This window comes from Scyliorhinus torazame, chromosome 6 (assembly GCF_047496885.1).
Source record: "Scyliorhinus torazame isolate Kashiwa2021f chromosome 6, sScyTor2.1, whole genome shotgun sequence".
Classification (NCBI taxonomy): Eukaryota; Metazoa; Chordata; class Chondrichthyes; order Carcharhiniformes; family Scyliorhinidae; genus Scyliorhinus; species Scyliorhinus torazame.
The window spans coordinates 112,736,630-112,750,857 of record NC_092712.1 but is presented as its reverse complement, the minus strand read 5'-3'; the positions used below and the strand labels follow the sequence as shown (position 1 = coordinate 112,750,857).

At 41.9% G+C, this 14,228-nt stretch overlaps 1 protein-coding gene across 4 annotated transcripts in view; it reads right to left on the bottom strand.

Moving 5' to 3' along the window:
• Window positions 1–14,228, bottom strand: part of cdk14 (cyclin dependent kinase 14) — a 935,572-nt gene that overhangs the window by 39,216 nt on the left and 882,128 nt on the right. The gene's annotated exons all lie outside the window — the stretch shown is intronic.

Genomic DNA, 14,228 nt, shown 5'->3' with positions numbered 1-14,228 from the left:
AATTATTTTTTTCCATTTAAGGGGCAATTTAGCATGGCGAATCCACCTAACCTACATATCTTTGGACTGTGGGGGTGAAACCTGCACAGACACGGGGGAGAATATGCAAACTCCACATAGACAGTGACTCGGGGCGAGGTTCAAACATGGGTCCTCAGCGCAGTGAGGCAGCAGTGCTAACCACTGGGACACCGTACTGCCCGACTGATCCGTTTTCTTACAAAGTCAAAATCCAAGTCCAAGGGAAGACTGTAAAAAAACACCTGGACCAACTGAGAAGCAGGGAACCCACTCTAGCGCTATACGACTTCAGCAGAGATATACGTCCTTGATACCCGTTATGACTACATCCGGCAAAGGGACAGCCTATAGGGGACCCGAGAGTCGCTGCCCCCAATGATGAAGTTCAGAGTCCGAAACGGAGATCTTTATCTTTATTGTCACAAGTAGGCTCACATTAATACTGCAATTAAGATACTGTGAAAAGTGATGGTGCTGATCTCCAGCGGAGGATCGAAGATGACCCTCCGCCTATGGCCCTTCAGTGCTCAACAAGGAAAGGACTATCTCCATTCCGCTTCATGCCCCCCGATGCGGCTTCACCTGTCGCCGACTTGAGGTCTTGAGGGGGATGGTTCAGACTTGAATGGGGAAATTTAGCGACTATAATGGAGTTTGTACCTGGGCCGAATGAGGCCAGTAGACCTCACCCCAAGATAATCAAAATAAAACCCTAACCAGTTGGTAATATGAAAGATAAACAGAAAATGCTGGATGTGCATGGCAAATACAATATTAACTGAAAGAGGAAGTCCCATTTATGGGGCTGGGATGTTTGGAATTAATCAGAACTGACCCGTGACACACTAAATATCAGCCATCTTTCTCCTTCAGACACTGATTAACCTGCCTCACATCTGCGGCATTTAAAACATTTTTTATTCTCCATCATGATAATTATGCCCTGCTAAATCATCTCAATTTCTACATTGTAATTGACAGTTCCACAAATTTTCTGTCTGTAATGTCTAAAAACAAATAGCTAAGTAAAAATCATGAAATTGAGAAAACATTAACAAAGCTAAGTAAAAATGAAATGCTATATATAGCTCTTCCAGAATTCTTTTATCTTAATCCACATGATTCATTAAAAGAGTCTGCTTTGCCCTTCACTGCTGTAGAATTGAGATTAAAACACATCACTGTCAGTTCCAGATAAACTCATACCTGATTCTTGTACAATAGTGACTGACACGTTCCAATCTACCAAAGCACTCCCACTCACTTGCATTGTGTAGAAGTATTGACACAAGAATTACAGTTAAACAACAATAATTTGCAGACAGTACCTTGTCCAATTATCCAGTTGCAGCTATCTTCCCGTGAAGGCTAACTCCACACCTTTCACTCGTCCACAAGAGTTGAGTACATTTACAAACAGTCTAATTGAATTATGAGACTTTTCATCCACTTTAATTTCTCCCTTTTTTCCCTCTAGGTTTGCTTAGTTGGGAGTAGAGACAATACCTTTCCCCAAGGTTACTGCTAATTCTGCTCTTCTGACCCCTTCCGTCATAATGACATGCCCATCAACCTTCCTCCCCAGCTACTATAGTCCAGTCTTCTAAGATGCCTTCTCACTTTATGGAAAATTGTGGGTATGAACCCACATTGTACCTGTGACACAATATCCTGGGACATTAACATTACTACCATGTGGTGGATTGCAAGCATGGATTGCCATCTTGAGCATTGCCATGCAGAGGCACCATTGATATTCAGTTCTTAGAAGCCGCTGTTTTCTTCAGTTATATTAAAACAAAGCTTTTATAGCTATCAGCTGATAATCATAGCACAATGGTTATGTACACAGAGCCCTCACTTAAAGTGATGGTTGCATTCGTAGGAATCAATATGAAAGCCAGAGTTAGAATCCGGAGGACAATTTTTGCCCAGAATAGTCAATGTAAAAACTGGAACACTACCATACAGCTTGAAATACTGTAATGCGCAGTGCAGTAACAGCCTCCCGTAACAGCCTCCCCGAACAGGCGCCGGAATGTGGCGACTAGGGGCTTTTCACAGTAACTTCATTTGAAGCCTACTTGTGACAATAAGCGATTTTCATTTCATTTCAGTAAGGAACCGTAAAATTGCTGCCTTGCCTGTAAGCTTCATCCTAGCAGAACCCTCTTTAAAACACCAAGTTTACAACAGGTTCATGAAACACAGGTACTGTACAGTACAAAGCAGTATTGATGTATAGCAAATAATTATTGTAAAAACAGAAGTCCACGGCAGTTCCTCAGGTAAATACTGTACCAGCAACGAAATTTGTAAAACAGGGTTTTCAGTACAGCATCTGCATTGTAAGATTCAGTACAGTGGATAATTCTTTCAATGAATATAAAGTTCACGCAGTTCCTCAGAGTACAAGGTAGTGTAAAAAAAAGTTTAAACATCATGTTTAGTATGGGGGGGGGGTGAAAGTGCAGTAAAAAATGATGTTCCTCTGATGTACAGAAAAGTCAAAATTTGTGCTCATCACAGACACTAGATATAAAGAATATAAAGCCCTTTAAAACAAACCACTTTGAAAGGGGACATTTACCAGTCTGGACAAATGGTAAAATACAATGGGCTGAATTCTCTGCCATCGGGATGCTCCATTTTGCCGGCAGCCCGGGGGTTTCCCGACGCCGTGGGGCTGCCCCACAATGGGAACCCCATTGACCAGCCGGCGTAACGGAGCATCCCGATGGCGTGCTGAACCCGAAATCTGATGTGGTAGGACGGAGAAACCCACCCAATAAGTTCTCATTTAAGTGTTTGATGAATTTAAGACATTTGCAGCTTGAAGACCTGTTGGCTGGGAAACTTACTTCACAAGGTCGAAGACTACAGGAACAGGTTGGTGCAAGGTGTTTGTGGGGGGGGGGGATAGAAAGAGGACATGGCGGTTGAATTAAGTTGAAAACAGGCAGCCTCATATTATAACCAACTTGTTTTCCACAAGCAGATTGAGTACCCGTCCCTTGTCCCACTTCTGCTAAAGTTGGAAGTGGACAGGTTCAAGGCAGGTTCAGTTTGCGTTCCAGATATTCTGCATTTTGCCTTTGACACATCCCTGACCTATCCATTTCTGTTTGTTAAGATTCAGTCCAATTGGGCATTTACAAGACGCAAAATTGCATTGATTATTCTAGCTCATTTATAAAACAACTTCTGCAACATAGCAATGTTGCTTGTTTTTCCAAATGGAGGTCTGTAACTAGTGGCGTTCTGCTGGGACCTCTGCTGTTTGTAATATATATAAATGACTTGAACAGAAAACGTAGTGGGTCTGATTAGCAAGTTTGCGGATTATACTAAGACTGCATGAGTTGCGGATAGTGATGAAGATTGTCAGAGAATACAACAGGATATAGGTAGGCTGCAAAATTGGACAGAAAAATGGCAGATGGAATTTAACCTGGACAAATGCGAGGAGTTGCATTTTGGTAGATCCAATTCAGGTGAGAGCTATAAATAAAATGGCAGAACCATCAGGAGCATAGAGACACAGAGATCTGGGCATGCAGGTCCACAGATCCTTAAAGTGGCAACACAGGTGGAAATGGTGGTAAAGAAAGCATATGGCATGCTTGCCTTCATAGGCGGCGTATGTAGTACAAAAGCTCGGAAATTATGTTACAGTTATATAGATCGTTGGTTAGGCCACATTTGGAATACTGTGTCCAATTCTGGTCACCGCACTACCAGAAGGACGTGGAGGTTTTGGAGAGAGTACAGAAAACGTTGCCTGGTATGGAGGGTATTAGCTATGAGGAAAGACTGAATAAATTAGGATTGTTCTCCCGAGAGAGACGGAGGCTGAGGGGCGACCTGATTGAAGTTTATAAAATTATTAGGGGTATAGATAGGGTGAACAGTTGGAAGACTTCTTCCCAGATGGGAATTGAAAATTACAAGGGGGCACAAGTTCAAGGTGAGGGGAGACAGGTTCAGTGGGGATGTGCGGGGAAAGTTTTTTTTTTTTTTACACAGAGGGTGGTGGTGGCCTGGAATGTACTGTCAAGTGAGGTGGTTGAGGCAGATAGGTTAGTAACCTTTAAGACTTATCTGGATAGGCACATGAACAGACGGGGTATATAAGGAAACAGGCGCTTGGTCTAGATAGGACACGTGATCGGCGCAGGCTTGGAGGGCCGAAGGGCCTGATCCTGTGCTGTATTGTGTAGTGGGCAGCACAGTAGCATAGTGATTAGCACAATTGCTTCACAGCTCCAGGGTCCCAGGTTCGATTCCCGACTTGGGTCACTGTCTGAGCGGAGTCTGCACGTTCTCCCTGTGTGTGCGTGGGTTTCCTCCGGGTGCTCCGGTTTCCTCCCACAGTCCAAAGATGTGCCGGTTAGGTGGACTGGCCATGCTAAATTGCCCTTAGTGTCCAAAATTGCCCTTAGTGTTGGGTGGGGTAACTGGGTTATGGGGATAGGGTGGAGGTGTGCGGTTGGGAAGGGTGCTCTTTCCAAGGGCCGGTGCAGACTTGATGGGCCGAATGGCCTCCTTCTGCACTGTAAATTCTATGAATCAATTCTATGAATTGTTCTTTGTAGTTTATTTAATATATCTGAACGTTGTGATGTGTACTGCAAATAAGCTTTCCGGTAGATCTACAGACTTTTTTGTATTTTACGCAAATTATTGGTTAACTAGAGAAAACAACATGATATGACACTGAGCATGTACCAACTGATGAACAGTACACGTCAAGAAGTAATTCATTAGCATGAAGCATTTTGGGACATTTGAGGATATGAAAGATGCTATATAGATGCAAGTTTTATAGCATGACCAACCTCAGGATCCAAGCAGAGATATCATTCAAAATAAAACTCTAAGTGACTTCACTATTTAAAATACATTCACTGATAAAAACCCATTCACTACATTTACATTCCTTCATCTTTATAAAAACAAACATTTAATTTAAGTGCTGAGTCCCTTACAGAAACACACATTGGAACACTGAGGCAGCAGTGTTAACCACTGTGCTGTCTTGGTGACTTGGGTCATTGAAATCAGATATGAGGGAGGTAATTACTGACTTATATGGGCAGCTACCTCTATGAGCATGCATGTGCAAATTCTGACCAGAGCCCATTCCTGCCCCTTGGAAATGGCAAGGGCTGTGTTTGGGGGCAAGACGTCATGTTTTTTGGCCTCTTTCGACATTTTCATGGCGTAGGAGAAGCTCACCATTGTTGCAAAAATCGAGGCCATGGCATCTCACATAGATTGCACAAAACTTTCCAATATAATTGGATTTGTAGAGAACAGTAGAATACTGGCTTATTTTACTGAACGAGTAATTCAGAGGTTTGGAAGAAGGATCGAGAGACACAAGTTAAAATTCCACCACATCTGCTGGGGAATTTAAATGGAATTAATAAAATAAACTAATTAAAAGTTTGTACAAGTCATAGTGAACATCTAACTACCAGATTATAATTAGAAGCCCATCCGATTCACAGATGTCCTTCAGGGGAGGAAATATGCCATCATTATTCCCATCTAGTTTATGCGCAACTCAATACATAGCAATATGGTTTACTCTTAACTGCCCTCTGAAACGGCCTAGCAAGCCACTAAATTGAGGGCAATTAGGGATGGGCAATAAGTGTTGACCTCGCCAGCGATACAAACATCCAGTATGAATGAATTTTTAAAAACTTCAAAAATTTAGAGCAACTGGCAGAGTGGAACCAGGGAATAGATAGAACAATTGACTGATGGGTAGGAAACAGCTGATAGTTTTGAGAAGTGAAAGGAAGTGTGTAGTGAAGTTCCCCAGAGCACGGATTTGGAAACTCTATGTTTCCTATTTTACACTATGGACTAGATTCAGAAGCGCACAATTGAAATTGGTTAGTTTTGCAGACAATAGGAAAGGTGAAGGGATGATTGGTTCTGAGAAAGCAATACACAAATGACAAAATGACCTGGAAACAAAGATGTGCACATTAAGTGGATTGGCCATGCTAAATTACCCCTGATGTACAAAGGGATGAGGTGAGGGAGTTGGACTGGGTAGGGTACGCTTTCAGTGGGTCGGTGCAGACTCCATGGGCCTCCTGGCCTCCTTCTGCACTGTAGCTATTCTAGGATTCTATGATACTTGCTTCTCATAATAACAATTCAATTCCCTCTTGTAAGCCTGGATTGAACTTGTCTCCACCACAATCTCAGGCAGTGCATTCCAGACACCAACCACTTGCAATGTGAAAACATTGCTTCTTCTGCCAATGAGCTTAAATCTTTGTCCTCTCAATCATTCCACCAGTGGAAAGTTTTTCCCGATCTTCTCTCTCCAGGCCCCTCATGATTTTGAATAACTATCAAATTTCCTCTCAACCTTCTCTTCACCAAGAACAACATTCCCAACTTGGTGTACATGGATTTCCAGAAGTCATTTGATAAAAGTGCCACACACTTATTAGCAAGGTTATGGTCAATGGAATAAAAGCAGCAGTAGCAACATAGAAATAACATTTGCTGATTGGCAGGAAAGCGAGTAATGATTCATGGATGTTTTTCCGGCTTGAGGTAGGTTTATAGTGAAGTTCCCAGTGACTTGTTTTGGGATCTCTGTTCCTCTGAATATTTATTAATGGCTTAGACCTTGGTCTACAGGGCAAAATTTGTGGATCACACAAATCTTGGAAGCATTGTGACCTGTGAGGAGGATGGTATAAAACTTCAAAAGAACATAGGCAGATTGGTGGAATGGGTGGGCTAGTTGCAGATGAAATTTAATGCCGAGAAGTGTGAAATTACTAATTTTGGTCGGAAGAATGAGGAGAGACAATATAAAATCTAGGGTACAATTCTAAATGGGGTGCAGGAGCGGAGGGTGTGTATATATACTGAAATCATTGACAGTGACAGGTCAGATTGAGAGAGCGATTAATAAAGTTTATAGATTTCTAAGCTTCATTAATAGAGGCATAGGGTACAAAAACAAGGGAGTTATGTTAAACTTGTATGGAACATCGGTTCAGCCTCAAGCTGGAGTATTGTGTCTAATTCTAGGTGCCACACTTTCTGAAAGAAACACTGGCGTTAGAAAGGGTGCACAGAACATTCCCGAGAATGATCCCAGGGATGAGGATCCTTAGTTATGTAAGTAGATAGGACCACATCAACAGCGTTACCTTCATCAACCTTCTCCGTTACCTCATCAAAAAACTCCAGCAAGTTAGTGAAACACAATTTTCCCCGAAACAAATCCATGCTGTGTTTACTTAATCAACCTACATTTGACCAAGGATTATTAATTTTACCCCCAATTATAGGGTGGGATTTACCCGCCACCCTGCTACGTCGTATTCGGCGGCAGAGGCGGCCCGCCAGCAGGATCTACTGGTCCCTCTGTTGTTAACGGGATTTCCATTGACTGCACCCCTCGTTGCCGGGAAACCCGTGCACCAGAGTGTGACTGGAATTTCCCACCGGCGTGAACGGCCGGTAAATCCCGCCATTTGTTTCCAGAAAGCTTCCGCAACAGGGAGATTAAAGTGACTGGCTTGATCTGTGGTTGCTGGGCTTATTGTTATACCCTTTTTGAGCAAGGGTGGAACATCTGTAATTCTCCAGTCCTCTGGGACCACACTTGAGTCCAAGGAATATTGGAAAATTATGTTCAGTCCCACCACAATTTCCACTTTCACTTCCTTCAGTATCCTTGGATGCATCCCATTTTGATGTCTTGATGCTTCATTAACGTTTTAGCATGTACAGCCGATGCAATGCTTTCACCTTATCAATTTTAAACATATCAAGTGTTTGAATTGCCTCCTCTTTCACCATGACCTGTGTATGACATATCCTTTGTAAAGATAGATATAAAGCATTCATTTTTTATTGTTTGTTTTATCCCGATGAATTATTGAATTAAGTTCACAGGTAGGCATAATGCATTAGACAGATTCCAAATGTTCAAACAAGTAATAGTTTAGGCTGCATCTTGCATCACGTACAATCATAATGGATGAAGGTCAGAAGACTGCTAGGTATGATGTTGTAATTTGTCCAGACCAATCACCTCCAAGGTCGGAATACCCAGTTAATTCAATGTACACTTGTCAAGAGGAAGAAGGAGGCTTCTGTAAAGATGAGACATGAAGGTTCAGTTAGGGCGCTCGAGAGTTACAAGTTAGCTAGGATGGACCTAAAGAGAGAGCTAAGAAGAGCCAGGAGGGGACATGAGAAGTCTTTGGCGGGTAGGATCAAGGATAACCCTAAAGCTTTCTATAGATATGTCAGGAATAAAAGAATGACTAGGGTAAGAGTAGGGCCAGTCAAGGACAGTAGTGGGAAGTTGTGCTTGGAGTCCGAGGAGATAGGAGAGGTGCTAAATGAATATTTTTCGTCAGTATTCACACAGGAAAAACACAATGTTGTCGAGGAAAATACTGAGATTCAGGCTACTAGACTAGAAGGGCTTGAGGTTCATAAGGAGGAGGTGTTAGCAATTCTGGAAAGTGTGAAAATAGTTAAGTCCCCTGGGCCGGATGGGATTTATCCTAGGATTCTCTGGAAAGCTAGGGAGGAGATTGCTGAGCCTTTGGCTTTGATCTTTACGTCATATTTGACTACAGGAATAGTGCCAGAAGACTGGAGGATAGCAAATGTTGTCCCCTTGTTCAAGAAGGGGAGTAGAGACAACCCCGGTAACTATAGACCAGTGAGCCTTACTTCTGTTGAGGGCAAAATCTTGGAAAGGTTTATAAGAGAATGGATGTATAATCATCTGGAAAGGAATAATTTGATTAGAGATAGTCAACACGGTTTTGTGAAGGGTAGGTCATGCCACACAAACCTTATTGAGTTCTTTGAGAAGGTGACCAAACAGGTGGATGAGGGTAAAGCAGTTGATGTGGTGTATATGGATTTCAGTAAAGTGTTTGATAAGGTTCCCCACAGTAGGTTACTTCAGAAAATACAGAGGCATGGGATTCAGGGTGATTTAGCAGTTTGGATCAGAAATTGGCTAGCTGGAAGAAGACAAAGGGTGGTGGTTGATGGGAAATGTTCAGACTGGAGTCCAGTTACTAGTGGTGTACCACAAGGATCTGTTTTGGGGCCACTGCTGTTTGTCATGTTTATAAATGACCTGGAGGAGGGTGTAGAAGGATGGGTGAGTAAATTTGCAGATGACACTAAAGTCGGTGGAGTTGTGGACAGTGAGGAAGGATGTTACAAGTTACAGAGGGACATAGATTAGCTGCAGCGCTGGGCTGAGAGGTGGCAAATGGAGTTTAATGCAGAAAAGTGTGAGGTGATTCATTTTGGAAGGAATAACAGGAAGACAGAGTACTGGGCTAATGGTAAGATTCTTGGCAGTGTGGATGAGCAGAGAGATTTCGGTGTCCATGTACATAGATCCCTGAAAGTTGCCACCCAGGTTGAGAGGGTTGTTAAGAAGGCATACGGTGTGTTAGCTTTTATTGGTAGAGGGATTGAGTTTTGGAGCGATGAGATCATATTGCAGCTGTACAAAACTCTGGTGCGGCCGCATTTGGAATATTGTGTGCAATTCTGGTTGCCGCATTATAGGAAGGATGTGGAAGCATTGGAAAGGGTGCAGAGGAGATTTACCAGAATGTTGCCTGGTATGGAGGGAAGATCTTATGAGGAAAGGCTGAGGGACTTGAGGCTGTTTTCGTTAGAGAGAAGAAGGTTAAGAGGTGACTTAATTGAGGCATACAAGTGATCAGAGGATTGGATAGGGTGGACAGTGAGAGCCTTTTTCCTTGGATGGTGATGTCTAGCATGAGGGGACATAGCTTTAAATTGAGGAGAGATAGATATAAGGCAGATGACAGAGGTAGGTTCTTTACTCAGAGAGTAGTAAGGGCGTGGAATGCCTTGCCTGCAACAGTAGTGGACTCGCCAACACTAAGGGCATTCAAATGGTCATTGGATAGACATATGTACAATAAGGGAATAGTGTAGATGGGCTTTAGAGTGGTTTCACAGGTCGGCGCAACATCGAGGGCCGAAGGGCCTGTACTGCAATAATGTTCTATGAATTCTTAATACTTCAGCCATGACCCCCAGTGCCATGTGTAAAGCCCCTAATTGCACAGTAACGTTCAATGTTCAAATATTCAGGGTATCTCAAAAGCACTTAACAACAAATAAATTGATTTTTAAAGAGTAGCCAAATATGGCTCACAATCTATGCACAGCAGGATTCCACAAATAGCAATGAATGACCAGTTAATCTGTTTTTCTTGTCCTGGTTTGAGTTGATTTAATGTTCAACCACGAAGGAGTAGCCTCAACAAAGCAAACAGAATGTTGAATCATGCAGTCAAACTTGTAAAATAAAAGTCAGAGGAAGTCATGTTGAATTGTTATGCTGTTCTGGTTAGATTATACAAACACTGCATGCAATTCTGGTTAGCAAGGCACAATTGAGGTTTTCAATTCATGGAGGCAGAGCTTGGGGAGCCTGGAGTTAGCTCCTTAGAGTCAGAAGGCTGAATTATGAGGATTCTCTGATGAAATTTGGGTTTTCAACTTTGAAAGGTGATTGAGGAATAGCTTAATTATTGTATTCAACACGAGGGTAAGTTTGTTCCATAAAAACGCTCCAAGGCACCTCGAGAAGAGTTAAAAAAGAGAAAGGAAGCTAAGCCAAAGAAGTATAGATTAGGAAGGGAGATCAAAAGTTTGGTAATGGGGGGGAAGAAGGTTAAAAATGGTTTTAATAGATTAGAGAAACATTGAAAAGTGGATGTGATCAGAGAAAAGGGTTTAGGGCCGAGCGATGCATAAAAGACCAGAACTTCCAAGGTAGAGGGGGTTACAAGGTTGGAAGATGTTGCAGAACGTGCACTCATGAGGATTGAGATTTAATAGAATTGAAAGCGTGAGGGATTGAAAGACCAGAAAACCATGTAAATCAGCAAGGTTCGTGGTTGATGAACAATTGGGCCTTGATATACAAACAGAATATCAAAAACCTGACAAGAGAGTGGGTGGTCAAGGGCATTGTTGAGGGTTTCAGCAGCCGATAAGCTGCGCTGAGTAATTTTACAGAGATGAAAGTATTTGTGATGGAGAGGGTATAGGATCAGAAACGGAGCTCTGATATAGAATATAATGCCGAGGTTGTGAATACTTTGTTTTGACCTGAGGCAGTGGCTGTGAATCTGGGTGGAATCAACAATGAGTGTACAAAGTTTATGTTGGGAGCTGCAAAGGGCTCCAGCTTTGGTTTTCCCAAAGTTTAAATGGAAGAAATTGCTGCTCATCCACAGCTTCCTCATTCAACTGAGGAAGGAGCAGCACTCGAAAGCTAGTGATTCGAAACAAACCTGTTGGACTTTAACCTGGTGTTGTCAGACTTCTTACCATCCACAGCTAGATGTCCGATGAACAGTCTTTTAAGATAGAAGCAGTAAAAGCGCTGCGAGATCTAGTAGATAGGGTGAGCTGGGTGCTATCGGTTTACATATGGAGTTTCTTCATGTCCTTGAAAGATGTAGCCAAAGGGCAGCATGCATTTGAGGAATTGGCTTGGTCAAGGATAGACCTTTGAGGGACTAACAAGGTGGTGGCAGAAGAGATGGTGGTTGTTAGGACTTAAATAATTTGCAATCGCGGCCGGATTATTGGGTAGGCAGATTTCAGCCAAAGCAAATAAAACTGATGTAGTCAGAAAAAACATTCAGTACTGATTATGCTGCCCCCCACCTCACACACCTCCTTAAATTGAATTTTGCTGTTAATTGACTAGATTCTCTTGTATGTTACTGGATGGGAATAACTGGGAGAGCAACGTCAGGACCTGATTATGCCTAACTAGGTAAATGGTTAAAATAAAATTACATGGTTAATCTAATTAGAATCATTTTTAAAATATACCAAAATATCCTGGTCTAATCACAGGTAATCCTCTATGTGGCCTGCATAGGACTGCAAAACTAGAAATGTATAATATTAACCCTATAGTCTAGTAAAGCCCTCTAGCAATTCTCATGGATAACTTCACACATGTTTGCAACATGAAATGCCTAGAGCCAATGAATGCTTGTAGACTAGCAATAAGAACACATACATCACGCTCACGCACACAACTGTATAAAAATCCCCACACTGGTATGGAAATGTGATATTTCTTTCCTGCTGACCGAGCAGACTTTCTCTGCAACAGAATAATTTCCTGTTTGCCAGGATTTCTTTTATTTAAAGATCAAATATTTCTGGCTACTGAGCATGATCGAGGGGTAAATATGCTCTTCTCTCAGACAATTTCAATAAATACTTCTGACTCTGGCACCCCACCAACAATATTATTTTTCACACAGTAAATTAACAATTCGTGACAAAAATAACTTCATTTATTTTCCCTCTGAACTTCTAAATTCTTAATAATAGTTAAGTTTCTTTTTAAAAAGCTGAATTTAAGCCTGTGGCACCTCACATATTTACACAGCTCTATTAAATATTTATATTTCCTCTTTCAAGAGTATGGGCATAATTGGAGACCAAAATATGGGGCTAACTGTAAATAAGTGATTATGAACACAGCTGTGCATCCATATTAAAGACTGGCTGCATTTGTGTCTCATGAGACTAGTTCTGCTGTTGCCAGTTTATTAACCAACCTTGGTGCATACTTGACACCTTATGGAACACTCACATGATGCTTAAAGTTGAGCCAGTACTGGTGGGATAGCTGTTTTTATGATTTTAAACCTAGAAAAGTTTTTGCAGAATCTTCTATCGAGTATCTGCAGCTGGTGACAGCAGATGGTTCAGCTTTCCATCTCTTTGAAAACAGGTACCAAAAAAAAGCTAAACTTAAAAAAAACATTGTGGGGGGGGGGGGGGTGCAAAAAGCCTAGATGAAGCAGCAAAGCTCAGTGCATCTGGCATAAATTAGCCATCATCCTAATTATATTAATAATCTTTATTATCACAAGTAGGCTTACATTAACACTGCAATGAAGTTACTGTGACAATCCCCTAGTCGGCAATCCCCTAGTCGCCACATTCCGGCGCCTGTTCGGGTACACAGAGGGAGAATTCAGAATGTCCAAATTACCTAATAGCACATCTTTCAGGATTAAAATAACATGCTTCTTTACCTGGAATTAAATGAAGCAGAGCAGTGGGATGTTAATTGTTTCCATACAACAGTACAGCTAACTTACATTCCAACAGTGCAGTGAGATCTTATTCTACCTACGCTGATCTTTGGTACACAATTTCAAATTCATACTCAGGGAAAATTGCTCTCTGCTCTGGCTACTGCTGATTCTGGAGCAACTTAAAATCATAGTGTTCTAACGCAGGGCCATTTGACTGATTACAGTGGATTTAACTCCACCATAACTCCCCTCCCACCCCAACCTATACAATGAATGGACTTTAGGCAGTTGGTTGGTGGAATGTGTTGACTGGGTGGTTGCCTGGTCGTCCCGATACATTTTGAAAAAAATAGAGAGGTGGGATTCACTGAGACAGTTTCAGGTAGTAGGGCCATGGGAACTAAATACTCTGAGACAATGGAAAAGTGGTAGGGGCAGAGAGGCAAACTGTGCAAAAAGCCACTGTCAAAAGATGAAATTATGTGGGACAGCAAAGTTGGAAAGGGTTGCAGAGAAAAAGGTGGAGAACATGGAGGTATTTGAAGACATTGAAGATTTTGAAGGGTACAAGGAGTCAATGTACATCAGTGAGGCAGTGCACTGTTCAAAGCAGGTATAGCTGTTTCATTAAGTACAATAGATTTAATCACAGTACAGAACAGAACCAGAGTAAGACACAATTGGGACAGCTGATGTTTATAGATAGTGGAGAATAAGTTGGCAGCAAGGAGGATACTAAAATAATGGAAGGAATAGGTGAAAATAGTGTGAATGAATTCTCATGCTTAGAGAAGCTGAGGTGTTTCACAAATAGAAGGAATGTGAGTTTGAAGTTCAGCTTAAGGTTAACAGTATGCCAAGGCTTTCCATTGATTAGTCCTGGTTCAAAGAGTCACCAGAAAGGAATAAAGGCAGTGTCAACAGAGTGAAATTTGCTGCAGTGACAAAGAAGACATCTCCCGAATGAGACATTAAACCTAGACCCCATTTCGGTGAATGTAAAAGATCATGTGATACTATTACACATAAAAACAGGAGTGTTAGCTCAGATATTGTCCAATA